This window comes from Lepisosteus oculatus, chromosome 6, assembly GCF_040954835.1.
Source record: "Lepisosteus oculatus isolate fLepOcu1 chromosome 6, fLepOcu1.hap2, whole genome shotgun sequence".
Lineage (NCBI taxonomy): Eukaryota > Metazoa > Chordata > Actinopteri > Semionotiformes > Lepisosteidae > Lepisosteus > Lepisosteus oculatus.
The window spans coordinates 58594405-58607292 of record NC_090701.1 but is presented as its reverse complement, the minus strand read 5'-3'; the positions used below and the strand labels follow the sequence as shown (position 1 = coordinate 58607292).

The window sequence follows — 12888 nt, the reverse complement described above, 5'->3', positions numbered from 1 at the left end:
GTATGCACATCCAGTCTTCTTTATTTGTTGGGAATAAGTTCTCAAACTGCTGGAGAATAATGAAAAATACCTATACTAGAAAACAAAAAAGTTCTTATAATACATAAACCATTTGTATAACTAATGCACCATGAAAAAGCAGCATAAATATGCTATATAACAAAATAATGGGACAGAAAATAAACTGCACAATTTTATATTGTAAAGGAACATTCCAAAAATGAACATAAAGCTGAACATAAAGACGTCTAACATGACATCTGTGCTCAAGAGCCATGTAATTGATAATCACATCTTGAACATTCTGATAGTGTTTCTTGCTTTGGCCATGATTTGTTCTAGTCACTGCCATAGTTATTCTTTCCCTGTCCCCAGACTATCCTGTTTAGCAACACGTGGAAGTTGTCTCTAGGTAGGTCTGTGAAATGACTCACAGTTTGGAAAAAAATCTTCCAAACAAGAAAATGTCTTAAACCCAATTTTAATTGAATTTAGGATTCAATCACAAAACACATTCCACCACATTTTAATGTTTTGATTATACTACATCACAGGGTTATGGTTTGACAGAAGTTTGCTTGCAGACTTTATTTTAACAACAGTATTTAAAAACATGACACCATCAGTTCCAATAATTAAGAGTGTACATATTCATGGGTAATAGTTTCCATAACTGTAATATTTTCATGCATAAATCAGTGTATGAGTCATAAAGGCTACTTTGGGGATACTGTGTTTGCAATACAGAAAAGAAAGAATGTGGATACACATTACAAAAATCAATATTTGAATAGCATTTGCATTTACTGCACCAAATGCCACATACTGTACACATTTGAAAACTGCTGCTGTTGGGAGACATTGGTGCTGCTCTAAAGGCCCTTTGAATAATATGGTGGCTATCGCTTGCAGTGTCAGTTTGACAGGACCAGGGAGACATTAAGAATGTTTAAAGTTAAAGTGGTGCTTCTCAGTAGTGATGCTGATTTTTTTACATGTACATTGGCGTGTGGATCCATCTTTTGAAAGTGCACTACAGAACTCAGTTGTGTAAAAGTAACATGAGACATTAAAAATTAACAACTGCAACTTATCGGTGTTTGTGTTACAGACAGCTATATCATGGTAGAGTGAGTACGAGTGTCTAAATGTTAAAAATAGTAGACACCCATCCATCCACGTTCTAATGGCTTTAACTAATACAGGGTCATGAAATGCAGGAGCCTTCATGGTAAGAAACAGGTGCAAGGCACAAAACTGGACAGGATGCACATACAGGACACACACTCACACCAGGGCCAATTTTCCCAGAAGTCCATTAACCTAACAGCATGTCTTTGGACTGTGGAATGAAACTGGAGCGCCTGGAAGAAACACACAGAGAACATACAAATTCCACACAGGTCTGGAATCAAACTCAGGGCCTCAGTGATGTGAAGAGGCTATACCAACCACTGTGCCACCAATAACTGTGACACCAACTAAAAAATAGTGGACATATGCACCCCAGATTAAACTGAAGACAGAAACAGGCCCCAAAGGAAGAAAAAATAGAGCAGTTGATAATGATAACCTCACCAGACATCACAGTTTTGCTTTAGTCCAGAACCTAAAAAACAGTTAAAACTTGGAAGTTCAAGACTACAGTGTCTTCACATCCAGATACCAATATCTTTCAGGAGACACAGACACCAAAACCACAGGAAAAAGAAGACAGTGGCTGTTCAAGACCTTGTATTCTTAGTAACACTGCAATGGAGATATAGCCAGGATCTAGGGTCAACAACAGTCTTACTTGAGCCAAGGTGCCCAGCAATGTTCAAAGAATACACAAGCAACTAGCAAATGCAGGTGAAAAGTCAAATGTTTTCCATGTTGGGAAAAATACACTGACAAAGAGTACATGTTTAATACAAAATAAATTCAAAAGTATTCTGGAATAAGGCTGAAGAGCAAGACAAAATTAGTCTTCTCAAAGTTCTTAACTGCACAATGCAAAAGTGAAAAACTGCAAATGTAATGACTGAGGCCATGATGTGCTGAAAAGGGCTACAGCCTTCTTGGCAAAGGCTATTTGTATAATAGACATGATAGATTACATACAGTATGCATTAAAGTCTATAGCCATCGGCTAAGGAGAAAGAGCTTAAGAGAAATTCCAAAATATTTAATTTGGAATGGAAGATAGGAAAATCCAAAGTAAAATCTGCAAGGGAGACAGAAGGTAGAGTCAAAGAGAGCCCAAGGGAAAAACAAAACATCAAAGAACCAGGTAAATAAGTGCTTATACCGAATTGCTAGGTTATTAGGAACAGAATTCAAGAGATAGAAGTTAATGCATTAGGAAATGATTACAACATAATTGGAATCACTGAAACATGGCTAACAGACTGATGGTGATGAATACAAACTTATTGGATGCACAGAACTACAGAGAGACAGTAAAGATGGAAGAGGTAAAAGTGAAATATCAAGTAAATTGAGTATTGTGGGAAAAAAATGAACCTAGATGCATACAGGGTTTCAGAAACTATAGATCTGCCTAAGAAAAAAATAAAACTGCATTTTGTTTGGAATTTTCTACAGACAAATACTCATAATGCCTTAAAATGCAGTAATCATTTACCAAGGATGTATGCATAAAAGATGTACTATGGGAGATTTTAATATTCCTCACACTGATAAAAACCAAAACCAAGACATCAACAACTGAAACTGAAATAGTAGTCATGCTATCTAGTTTTGTTGTCATAGAACAATGCCAGTGTCGATTGAGTCTTTTCTGATGGTTAGAGAACTATTATAGAACTGTGACCCTAATATAGTATACAGTGAAATATATTAACTATTAAAAAGAAGTTCAGCACTTTTATGCATATGGTTTAGCATGGTTTTGGAAATTACTTAAAACTCCTTGACTTGTCCATTTATTTAGCATTTAAGACTGATCATGATACACTTGAGTAACTACTACAGAAGGACTAAAGTTCACGAGAGCTGATTAGGCATAGGTGACTCACCATGCTGTCAAACCTAGTGGAAAAAAAAAACAGAAAAAATCAAGAGAAATACACTTGAACTTGAACTTGAACTTTATTGCCATATGTAACCGGTACTGGTACAATGGAATTCTTACTTACAGAAAGTCTCTCGATTATAAAACAAGTGTAAAAAACAAAACAAAGTGCAAACAGTGCATCAAGACAATGTACAAACAAACAATAGACAATGTGCAAGTAAACATGCAGACAGTTTGAATGTAAACAATACAGACGTGTAAACAATGACTGGAGACGTACAATTAATAAATTACAATGAGGTAGATGGTGATGGTGTAGGTGTGGTCCGAGGGGGATGGCTAAATGTGTTCGCCAGTCTCACTGCTTGTGGATAGAAGCTATTGAAGAATCTAGTGGTAAGTGTCCGTATGCTCTTATATCTCTTGCCTGAGGGCAGTGGGGTGAAGAGCTCATGCCCTGGGTGGTGACTGTCCTCTGTGATGGCCAGAATTCTACCACGGCAGCGGTCCTCATAGAGCTGTTTAATCTCGGTGAGACCGCAGCCGATGATCTTCTGGGCCATATTGACCATTCTCTGCAGTGCCTTTCTTTCTCGCGAAGAGGTGTTGCCATACCACACGGTGATCCCGTTGGTGAGGACGCTCTCGATAGTGCAGCGGTAGAAGTTCACCAACACATGTGTTGGCATCCCCCATCGCTTGAGGCACCTCAAGAAATAAAGGCGCTGCTGAGCCTTCTTCATGATAGAGTCAGTGTTCACAGTCCAGGTTAGATCTTTAGAGATGTGAATTCCCAAAAACCTAAAGCTGGTGACTGTTTCCACTTCCGTTCCATCAATACTGAGTGGGCTGTGAGTGTGTGGCCTGTGTCTCCGAAAGTCCACTATTAGCTCTTTCGTTTTCTTTATGTTCAAGTCCAGGTTATTGTTATGAGACCACCTAAGCAGCTGTACAACTTCATCCCTGTAAGTGGACTCGTCATCATCACTGATCAGTCCTATTATAGTGGTGTCATCGGCAAACTTGATGATGCGGTTATTGCTGTGTCTTGCTGTGCAGTCGTGAGTAAATAGGGAGTACAACCTTGGACTCAGACAGCAGCCTTGTGGGGTTCCAGTGCTCAGGGTGAGTGGTGTTGATGTTTTATTGCCTATCCGCACCACCTGTGGTCTCTCGATAAGAAAGTCCAGCAGCCAGTTGCAGACAGAGTTGCACAGACCTAATCCCCTGAGCTTTGTCACCAGTTGACAGGGTATGATGGAATTAAATGCTGAACTGTAGTCCACAAACAGCACTCTCACATACGAGTTCTTAGTGTCCAGGTGTTCCAAGGCTGTATGCAGAGCCAGGGAGACAGCATCATCCACTGATCTGTTGTTCTGGTAGGTGAACTGCAGGGGGTCCAGGGACTCTGTGATGGAGGAGTTGATGTGTGACAACACCAGCTTCTCCAGGCATTTCATCACCACAGATGTTAATGCTACTGGGCGGTAATCATTCAGGCATGTCACTTTTGTCTTTTTGGGGGTTGGAACAATAGTGGTTTTTTTAAAGCAGGTGGGGACCATGGACTGTGACAGGGAGGAGTTAAAGATGTCTGTAAACACTGTGGTCAGCTGGGCTGCACATGTCCTCAGGACGCGAGGTGGTATCCCATCAGGCCCTGCAGCCTTACGGATTTTCACCCTGCTCAGAGTCTTCTGCACGTCCTGCTCTGAGAGTTTCAGAACAAACTCGCCCTGCACGCTTGGGGTCTTCTCGGCAGTGCCCGTGTTCAGAGCATCAAAGCGGGCATAGAAGTGGTTCAGCTCGTCAGGCAGGGATGTGTTGTTCGTGTCAATCTCCTGGCTGCAGCCCTTGTAGCCTGTGATTGACTGTAATCCCTGCCACAGCCTCCGGGTGTCAGCGCACTGCATTTCAAGCCGCACTCTGTAGCTCTGTAGCACAAAAAAGTTATTATTGCTGAACTCACCAACACTGGAGACAAGTATCCATTTAGTACTGAATCAAGACTTTGAGTAGAGTGATGTCAGTATGGTACAAATGTTTAGAACAATTAATTAATTGTTCTGCACAACACGCCAATCTAACTTTCTAGCCGCTACAGAACATCTCTTGTATTGACTACAAACAGATTTTGGCAGGTTCCACTTGTCAGCACGCCCATCTCCATTTAGCACGGTCATAGATGTCTTCCGGGGCGACGTTCACTTTCCGCATGTCTTCAGTGATCCGATCCATCCACCGCTTCTTGGGCTGCCTCACGCCCATTGACCCTGAGGGCTCAGTCTCATCGCTGTCCTTGCCATTGTGTGCTCGCCACTTCTCATCACATGTCCATACCATCGCAGTCTTCCCTCTCGCATCTTCTCCGTTATTGGCGCCACCCCCATGCGTCGACGGACAATGTAATTGAGGACGTGGTCAAATCTTGTTACGCCGAGACACCACCGGATCATCCTAATTTCCATGACATGAAGGACCTACTTGTGCCTGGAACTTGCTGGCCAGCATTCCGATCCATACAGAGTGACAGGGTGGACAACGGTCTTGTAAACTTTGGCCTTGTCGGATTGGCATCCGGCGATTGCAGAGAACGCCGGTGACCTGGCGCCACTTCATCCACGCTGCGTTCACTCGGGCCCTGGCGTCTGGGAGGGTGTCGCTGTCGCTGCTGATGTTGGAGCCAAGGTATTTAAACTGCTTCACCTTCTTGAGATCTTCACCGTTGATGCTGATAGTTCCATCCGTTTGAGGACTGCACTCCATGTACTCGGTCTGTTTGGTGTTCAGCCACATTCCTTGCTCGTCCAGTCGGATCTTTTATCTCTGCATTTGGTGTTGGAGCTCTTGTGTAATGTGTAATCGCAAGGCGTGCCAGATGAGTTTATGTGGGACCCGATCAAACGCTTCTCCAAATCCAGGAATGCCATGTGGATGGAATTGTTCTTCTCCTGGTGCTTCTCCAAGAACAACCGGGCAGTGTGGATGGCGTCTGTCGTCCCACACCCTTTGACAAAGCCACATTGGTTTAATGTGACACTGATCGTCTTGCGGAGTCTGGCAACGAGGACCCGCTCAAAGATCTTCATCGCATGGCACAGAAGGCAAATTGGTCGGTAATTTGAGCATTCCATGGCGTCAACTTTGCCCTTCCACATGGGCACCGTGGTGCTGGTTGCCCAAATCGGTGGGACTGCGCCTTCGTCGGTGATTCGGTTGAAGAGGCTCACGAGAATGTTGGCTCCTTGATGGCCGAGGATTTTCCACACTTCAGCTGGGATATCGTCGGGTCCAGTCTCCTTGCCATTCCTCATCTTCTTGATGGCAGCTTCAACTTCCACGGTGGTGAGGGTCCAAGGATGGGGTCAGCGCTTTGAATTGGTGGGTGAGGAAATTGTTCATTGCAGATCCTCGCGAAGCGGTCGTTCCAACGCCAAAGGATGGCAGGCGGGTCTCGCGGGACCTGGTGGTCGTCGTCCTTGACTTGCCTTACTGTGTTGAGCTGTGGTTTGAGCTGGCTAGACGGTAGATCTTATTCACTCCATCAGAAGTGTCCAATTCTTCATACAGCTGGTCACAATGCGCGGTCTTCGCCACAGCCACTGCCCGCTTCGCTGCCGACTCGAGGGTCTTGTAATGTTGGTAGTCCAGGTCGTTGTGAGATTTGAGCCACGTCTTGAATGCCATCTTCTTCTCCTTGCTGACTCTCTGCAATTCTTCGTTCCACCACCATATTTGCCACATTAATCAAGTTCTGGGAACTCATCTCAAGGCCAACACAAATCCTTGTTTTGCTCATGTACTAACGGTATTCTTGCAAGGTGAGAATTATTCACTGGATGACCTACTAGCCAGACTGTATTGAATATTTGCGGGATGATACGTGGCAGACAGAAACAGAAAACGGGCACATGCTTAAGCAATGTCTATGACAGGAACTGAACAGAATCTCAATAGACAACATCAGCACTTGGTGCAAAGCATAGAATGCTCTTATACAGTTTATATTGCTTTAGGGGTGGAGAGGTGGCTCTATGGCTCAGGATCTGCGCCTCTGGCTGGAAAGTTGCCAGTTTGTATCCCACAGCCGGCTGAGGAATCCTACTCTGTTCGGCCCCTGAGCAAGGCCCTTAACCCCAAATGCTCCAGGGGGCCCCATATAAATGGCTGACCCTGCGCTCTGACCCAAAGCTTCTTTCTCCCCAACTGTGCGTCTCATGGAGAGCAAGTTGGGGTATGCAAAAAGAAAAATTCCTAATGTAATAATTTGTATATGGCTAATAAAGCAATCCTATCTTATCTTAGGTGATAGTTACACATGTTACTAGCTTGTGACTTCCACAGCAGGTCCCTGTAGACAACAAATAGTAGTCAACATAATGAATTTATTATGCGAGCTCTGACAATAAAAGGAACTTGTCATGATATATTTATTAATTTGCTGGGCTCAAAGTCATTGATGTTTCTTTTGATGCTATTTATTTTAAAACTACAATAGAGAACAAAACAAAGATTTACATCTTTAGAAAAACAACTATGAAGGAATGAGAAAGTTAGCACAATGTCATGGCATAGATGTGGAACCTGTGGAAAATGGATGGTAATTGTTTAAGAATATTCTGTTTCAATCAAAGAACAGATTAATTAAATTCAAACAGTAAGAAAATTAAATTAAACAAAGCATGGTCACAAACACTTTAATAAAATACAAAATATGATGAGAAAGAAAGCACATTAGAAAAGGATTGAAAAACAAAATCCTTTTAAAGAAAATCAATATCACGAACTGCAAGCTTAGGAAAAAAGGAAAGGGATATTAGGCAGGGAAAGGGAGAAAGAAAATATTGCAATGGAAGACAACATATATTTTAATCTTTGTAATACAAGAACAAATGAACAATGGGGGATGAAGCGTCTCAGATTATAATGGAAAACTTTCAGAAGAAAGAGATCTGAGGTATTACACAGTAATATTGCATCCTGGTGTTTACTAAATCTTTTACATGCCTCAAGTAGAGAAAAGAGAATTAACTATTAAAGAAAATAATTGGCATTAAACAATACAAGCATAAAGATGTAGAAGTGTTACAGTACTAAAAGTGCTCAACACACCAGGGCCTATTTATATTCTACCAATTCACTTAAGGAAATGTGATGTACTTTACAGGCCAATACCAAATCTCTTCCAAGTCACTGAAGACAGGAGTAATATGCATTGATAGAAAATTGCTAATGAAGCTCATATTCATAAAAGGGGAGTCAAAACTGAATCAATATAAGACCATAAGTCTTACTTCAATTACATGCAAGATTATAGATATCAGAACTAAATTCAAGAATCATCTATTTCGCAATAAGACTCTAGAGGACGGTCAATTTGGATTTTCATTATCTGTTATTAAACAATATAAGTCAATTTAAAAAAATCTAAGCTCAATTGAAAACTTGGAGACTAATATTAGGGTATTTAATATAGCAATTATAGTGTTGTACCTTGCTCAAGGGTGCAGCTATTAACTACTCTGAAATACTACTCAATGTTGTTGCCCCTAATGTAGATAGTAGGTCTTGCTTACCTAACTTAAAAGAGTTCTTTGAACAAGTAACAGTAGTACTTGATACAGAGCATGGCATGAGTATATTTAAATTTTCAGAAGGGTTTGATAAAGTTCTTTATAAAAGGTGTACATATTGTAGGCAGCAGGCCTTCAAGATAATGCATATATTTTAGTTGAGAATTGGTTAAAGGATAGAAAACAATGAAGAGGAGTAAATGCTCATATTGGGAGATAATCAAAGGAGTAACTCATTTGAGATTTATATTAGGATCATTATCTTTCTCATTATCAATGACCAGAATCCAGTATATTAAGTAAACTAGTCACGTTCACTTAAAATGACTTGGAATTGAAAATGGCCAAACCATGTAGCCAGCATTGTTACTACCTTGGAGTCTGATATTTCCCTCTGAGATGACAGATCCACCTCTTCTGGAAAGCAAGCTTGCTTCTGAAAGTGGTATAAAATGAAGTTTTCTATATTCCCCCTGGACTACAATTTCTAAACCAGAGTCATGGCATGGTGACTGGGTACACTGCTGCAGAAACTGCCACACTTTGCATGTGATATTAAACCAAGATCCTGACTACTCAGCCTACACTGGTGTCCAAACTAAATTCTGCTTACCTACTGTTCACATTAAAAAATGACCCTTAACTCAACTAGTGAAGCTATTTGTCACATTTTCACACAGGCAGATACACATCTCACAAGGAGACTGAAGGATTTAAAAACAAAGTGACGTACTGTTAAAATTGCAAATGATCACTGACAACACAGTGTGCAACTTTGATTACCATGTTTCAAAAAACACATTCCTGTTCTGGAATCAGTCCAGATAACAGTGACCAGATATTCCTGGGCTTAAAGGAATATGTGCTGAACCGATATTCAGTTTCAGAGCCTCTTTTCATCTGGAGCAAACATTGCAACAGGGCGACATGATTCAGACATTTTTTATGCAAAAGCTTGTGGGAGTCTGGAACAAGCTTTCCAGCCAAGTTGTTAAAACGAATACCCTGGATTCTTTCAAGAAACAGCTAGATGATACTATAAGGTCAATTAGCTTCTACCAATAAAATTAGCTAAATGGGAGAAATCACATTTTTATTTGTAGCCTGTTTGTATGTTAACCACCGGTATTGGATAAAAAAATGGGCACACCTGGGTTTACTCAATACCTGGTGAGGAAAACCAAGTATACTGAAAGAAAGGGCTCCCTTGTGTGAGACTCATGCATTAAGCCAGGGTCAGTGACCAACGACATTCATGCCATTATCTTATCATTATCTTAACACGCAATAAGTCCAGTAAGCGACAAAGAATTTAAGTAAAAAACTAAGCCTGACTCTTCTGTAATTCTCTACAGCATGCTATCCAATGAAAGCTTTGTCATAAAAAACAATTCACTTGGTTTATTTACTGCACTATTTTAAGCAGGGGTTTCCTATTATTTTCACAGAAAAGCTCACAGTCCGTGCCACTGAAGACATTTTTCACACTTAAGTGTGAAGTTAAACATTTTGGACAAAATGGTGGTGCTAGAAAAGCAAAGCTAGATTGTGCACATTTGCTCATTTCAGCCCTTTTGGGGAGATGGATTTGGATTTGTCCAACATAAACATAGTGATTTGTTGTAAAAGTCATTTGTGGCAGATTAAGTGTCCAACGACAGGCAAACATTTCAAGGATGAGGTGGACAAGGCTGAGTCTATCAAACGGGTCATAACGTACAGAAAACAAAGCGCTTACTAATTTCTGTGGAATGTTCTGGGATCTGCAAAACTTTTAAGGCTACTGAAAGGTATCATCATAACCTGTTGGAAGTTCTTCCAGTGAAATAACTGAAGAAAATGTGTTTTTTTTCACTTCTCTCAGCTGTATCACCATACATTCGTGAACACGAATTTTCCCCCTTATAGCCAGTTTACAACTGAACACTCGGAGGTTTGTGTTGCTTAAAGTGCTCGGCAAGGGAAAGCGGGGGCAAGGATCACTCCAAATAGAAGAAGTGTATATTAATTTATTAATCTTTGCTAATATTTTAATATTAAATATTAATTACTCAAGATTAAGGCTATTACTTACATTAAAACAGTATCAGTGGCACACAAACCTGTCAAAACAATTGCGTTAGCAAACACTTTGCACACTCTTTCTGAAAGGTTGCTAAACCTTGCATTAAGCAAATTACATCCCAGTATGCTTAGTATCATGTATAAAAATGCTGTACAGGCCTGGTTACTTATAATTATGTCATGAAAGGCTGCACATCAGGTCTCTGTGACTACATAATTGTTCAGGCATATTTGAGAAGAGCTTCAGTGACCAAAACATCTGGACATGCTGATGTTTCATGAGCAATAGTGTCTACGATGTCAGCATGGAGCTCAGAGCGCAAGACATCATCGGCAAAGAGCAACAGTGGGTGGAAGTGCAGACTCCAGGAATTGTGATATAATGCATTGATACTTCAAGTACAAGTCAAAACAGGCTAACAACTGCATAGCAATTGAAAAATTCAACATGAGTTGCGAGAAGCCAGTTTCCTCAAAAACGGTTTTCAGAGAACACCACAGCATGGGAAACCTTGCTTGGGCTGCAGTGCACAAACAATTCCTCACATCTGGAAATGCACACCTGTGAGTACAGCGAGGTTAAGACACCGGGTAATGGACTACCAAACAGCAGAAAAATGCAATTCATTTCAAAATACTTTTCATCCCCAGGGAGAAAATTTAATGTGGTCAGATGCAATATGATCAATGCACTTTGGTCAGATGAATCATTCTGGTTTGGTTGCATTTGTTCTCTCGAAGTGAGCTCATTGCTTTCATTGTAAGGTAATTCTAATCACTAACGAACAGTTCTGAGTGATGTACTTAAGGAGTGATCTAGCTTAACCCCAAGTAGCAACATCTTTCCTGCTGGTAGGGGTGTCTTCTAGGATAACAATGCCCCCCATGCACAGAGCATGTGGTCACACCATGGTTTGATGAGAATGATGCCGAGGTTATCAATTTTTCACGGCCTCCTCACAGTCACCAGCTCTAAGTATTCATGGGGCATTCTGCAACAGTAAACAAGACCACATCTCATCTTCAGGTGCGAGGTGACTTTTTTTCAGGGAGATATGGTCTTAACACTGAAAATGACATTCAGTTTGTAAATACCTCCCATCAAAACTACATCTTCAAATCACATCAAATAGGAGCAGCAATGACAAATTTCAACACAATGTTAGACATCACTATTAACCTTAACACTGTGGTTAACATACATTAACTAGGTGTGGAAGTTGTAATAAACCATTTTGCGGTTTTAAATGTTTTTGCAGAGTACTGTATAGGTATGAGATCTCACAATTTAAATTATATACTGCTCTTAAAAAGTGTGCTGTTAGCCACTTTGTCTGCAATTTCTCTCAAGGACCATGTGTTTTTGCCCAAGGCTGCTAACATCAAATTGCCTGATTAACTATTGGATCAGATGTGGTGTCAAATTCAGAGCATTTTAATCATTTGCTTTGCACTAACTTTCTAGCCTTACACCCCATCAATACAGGATCTGCAAAGAGTTGCAAAATCCTGTGACCACTCTAAAAGTTATCTAAAAGCTTAATTTCTCACAGAATAAGCAAACATGGACATAGAAGCGACAATATGGTGGAGATGCAGAACTTTCAAAACAAGTAGATATATTGCTAAAATAACAGTCAACTGGAAAATTAGCTCTGATGGGCTAAATTATCTATTCTCATGAAGTTTGTTCTGCACATAAGTAAGAGTATTAACTATGAATTATGTAAAAACAATCAGACTGTAAAATGTGCATAAAGAGCTAAAACCAGAGTGGCTTCCATAAAACAGCATTATCCTGTCTCGCAGACAAAGCATACCCCACTCTTGTACCCTTTATTTGCTTTATATATATAAAGAAAACAGGCATGTACTTATTTTTCCAGGGCAGACCAGTTTAATAGAACTTGCTAGTCTATTCCTTTCACTTTTTGCATGCACTGCCTTTATACTGCAAGACTTACCAAATCTTTTCTTCTGCATGATGTGGTATTTAGTAACATTTTATACTAGACGCATCACATCAGATGTTCTGCTTCACAGGGGCCAGAGGTAAAACAATTAAATCTATTGAGAAAATCATAGGAAACTGCTAACCAGCATTTCACATTAGATTTTGCAGTTTTGTGTAAGAAGACTGCAATCCACAATCCATTTTTTATTCCATTTTGCGTTTCTTTCAATTTGAAAGAAATAATGTAAGCTACCAGAACACTTAAAAACTTGTAT

The 12888-nt window shown here is 40.4% G+C and overlaps 1 pseudogene; it reads right to left on the bottom strand.

The window, feature by feature from the left end:
• Window positions 1-1318: 1318 nt before the first annotated feature.
• On the bottom strand, window positions 1319-5788 carry LOC138239475 (uncharacterized; annotated as a pseudogene).
• Between the last annotated feature and the right edge of the window lie 7100 nt (window positions 5789-12888).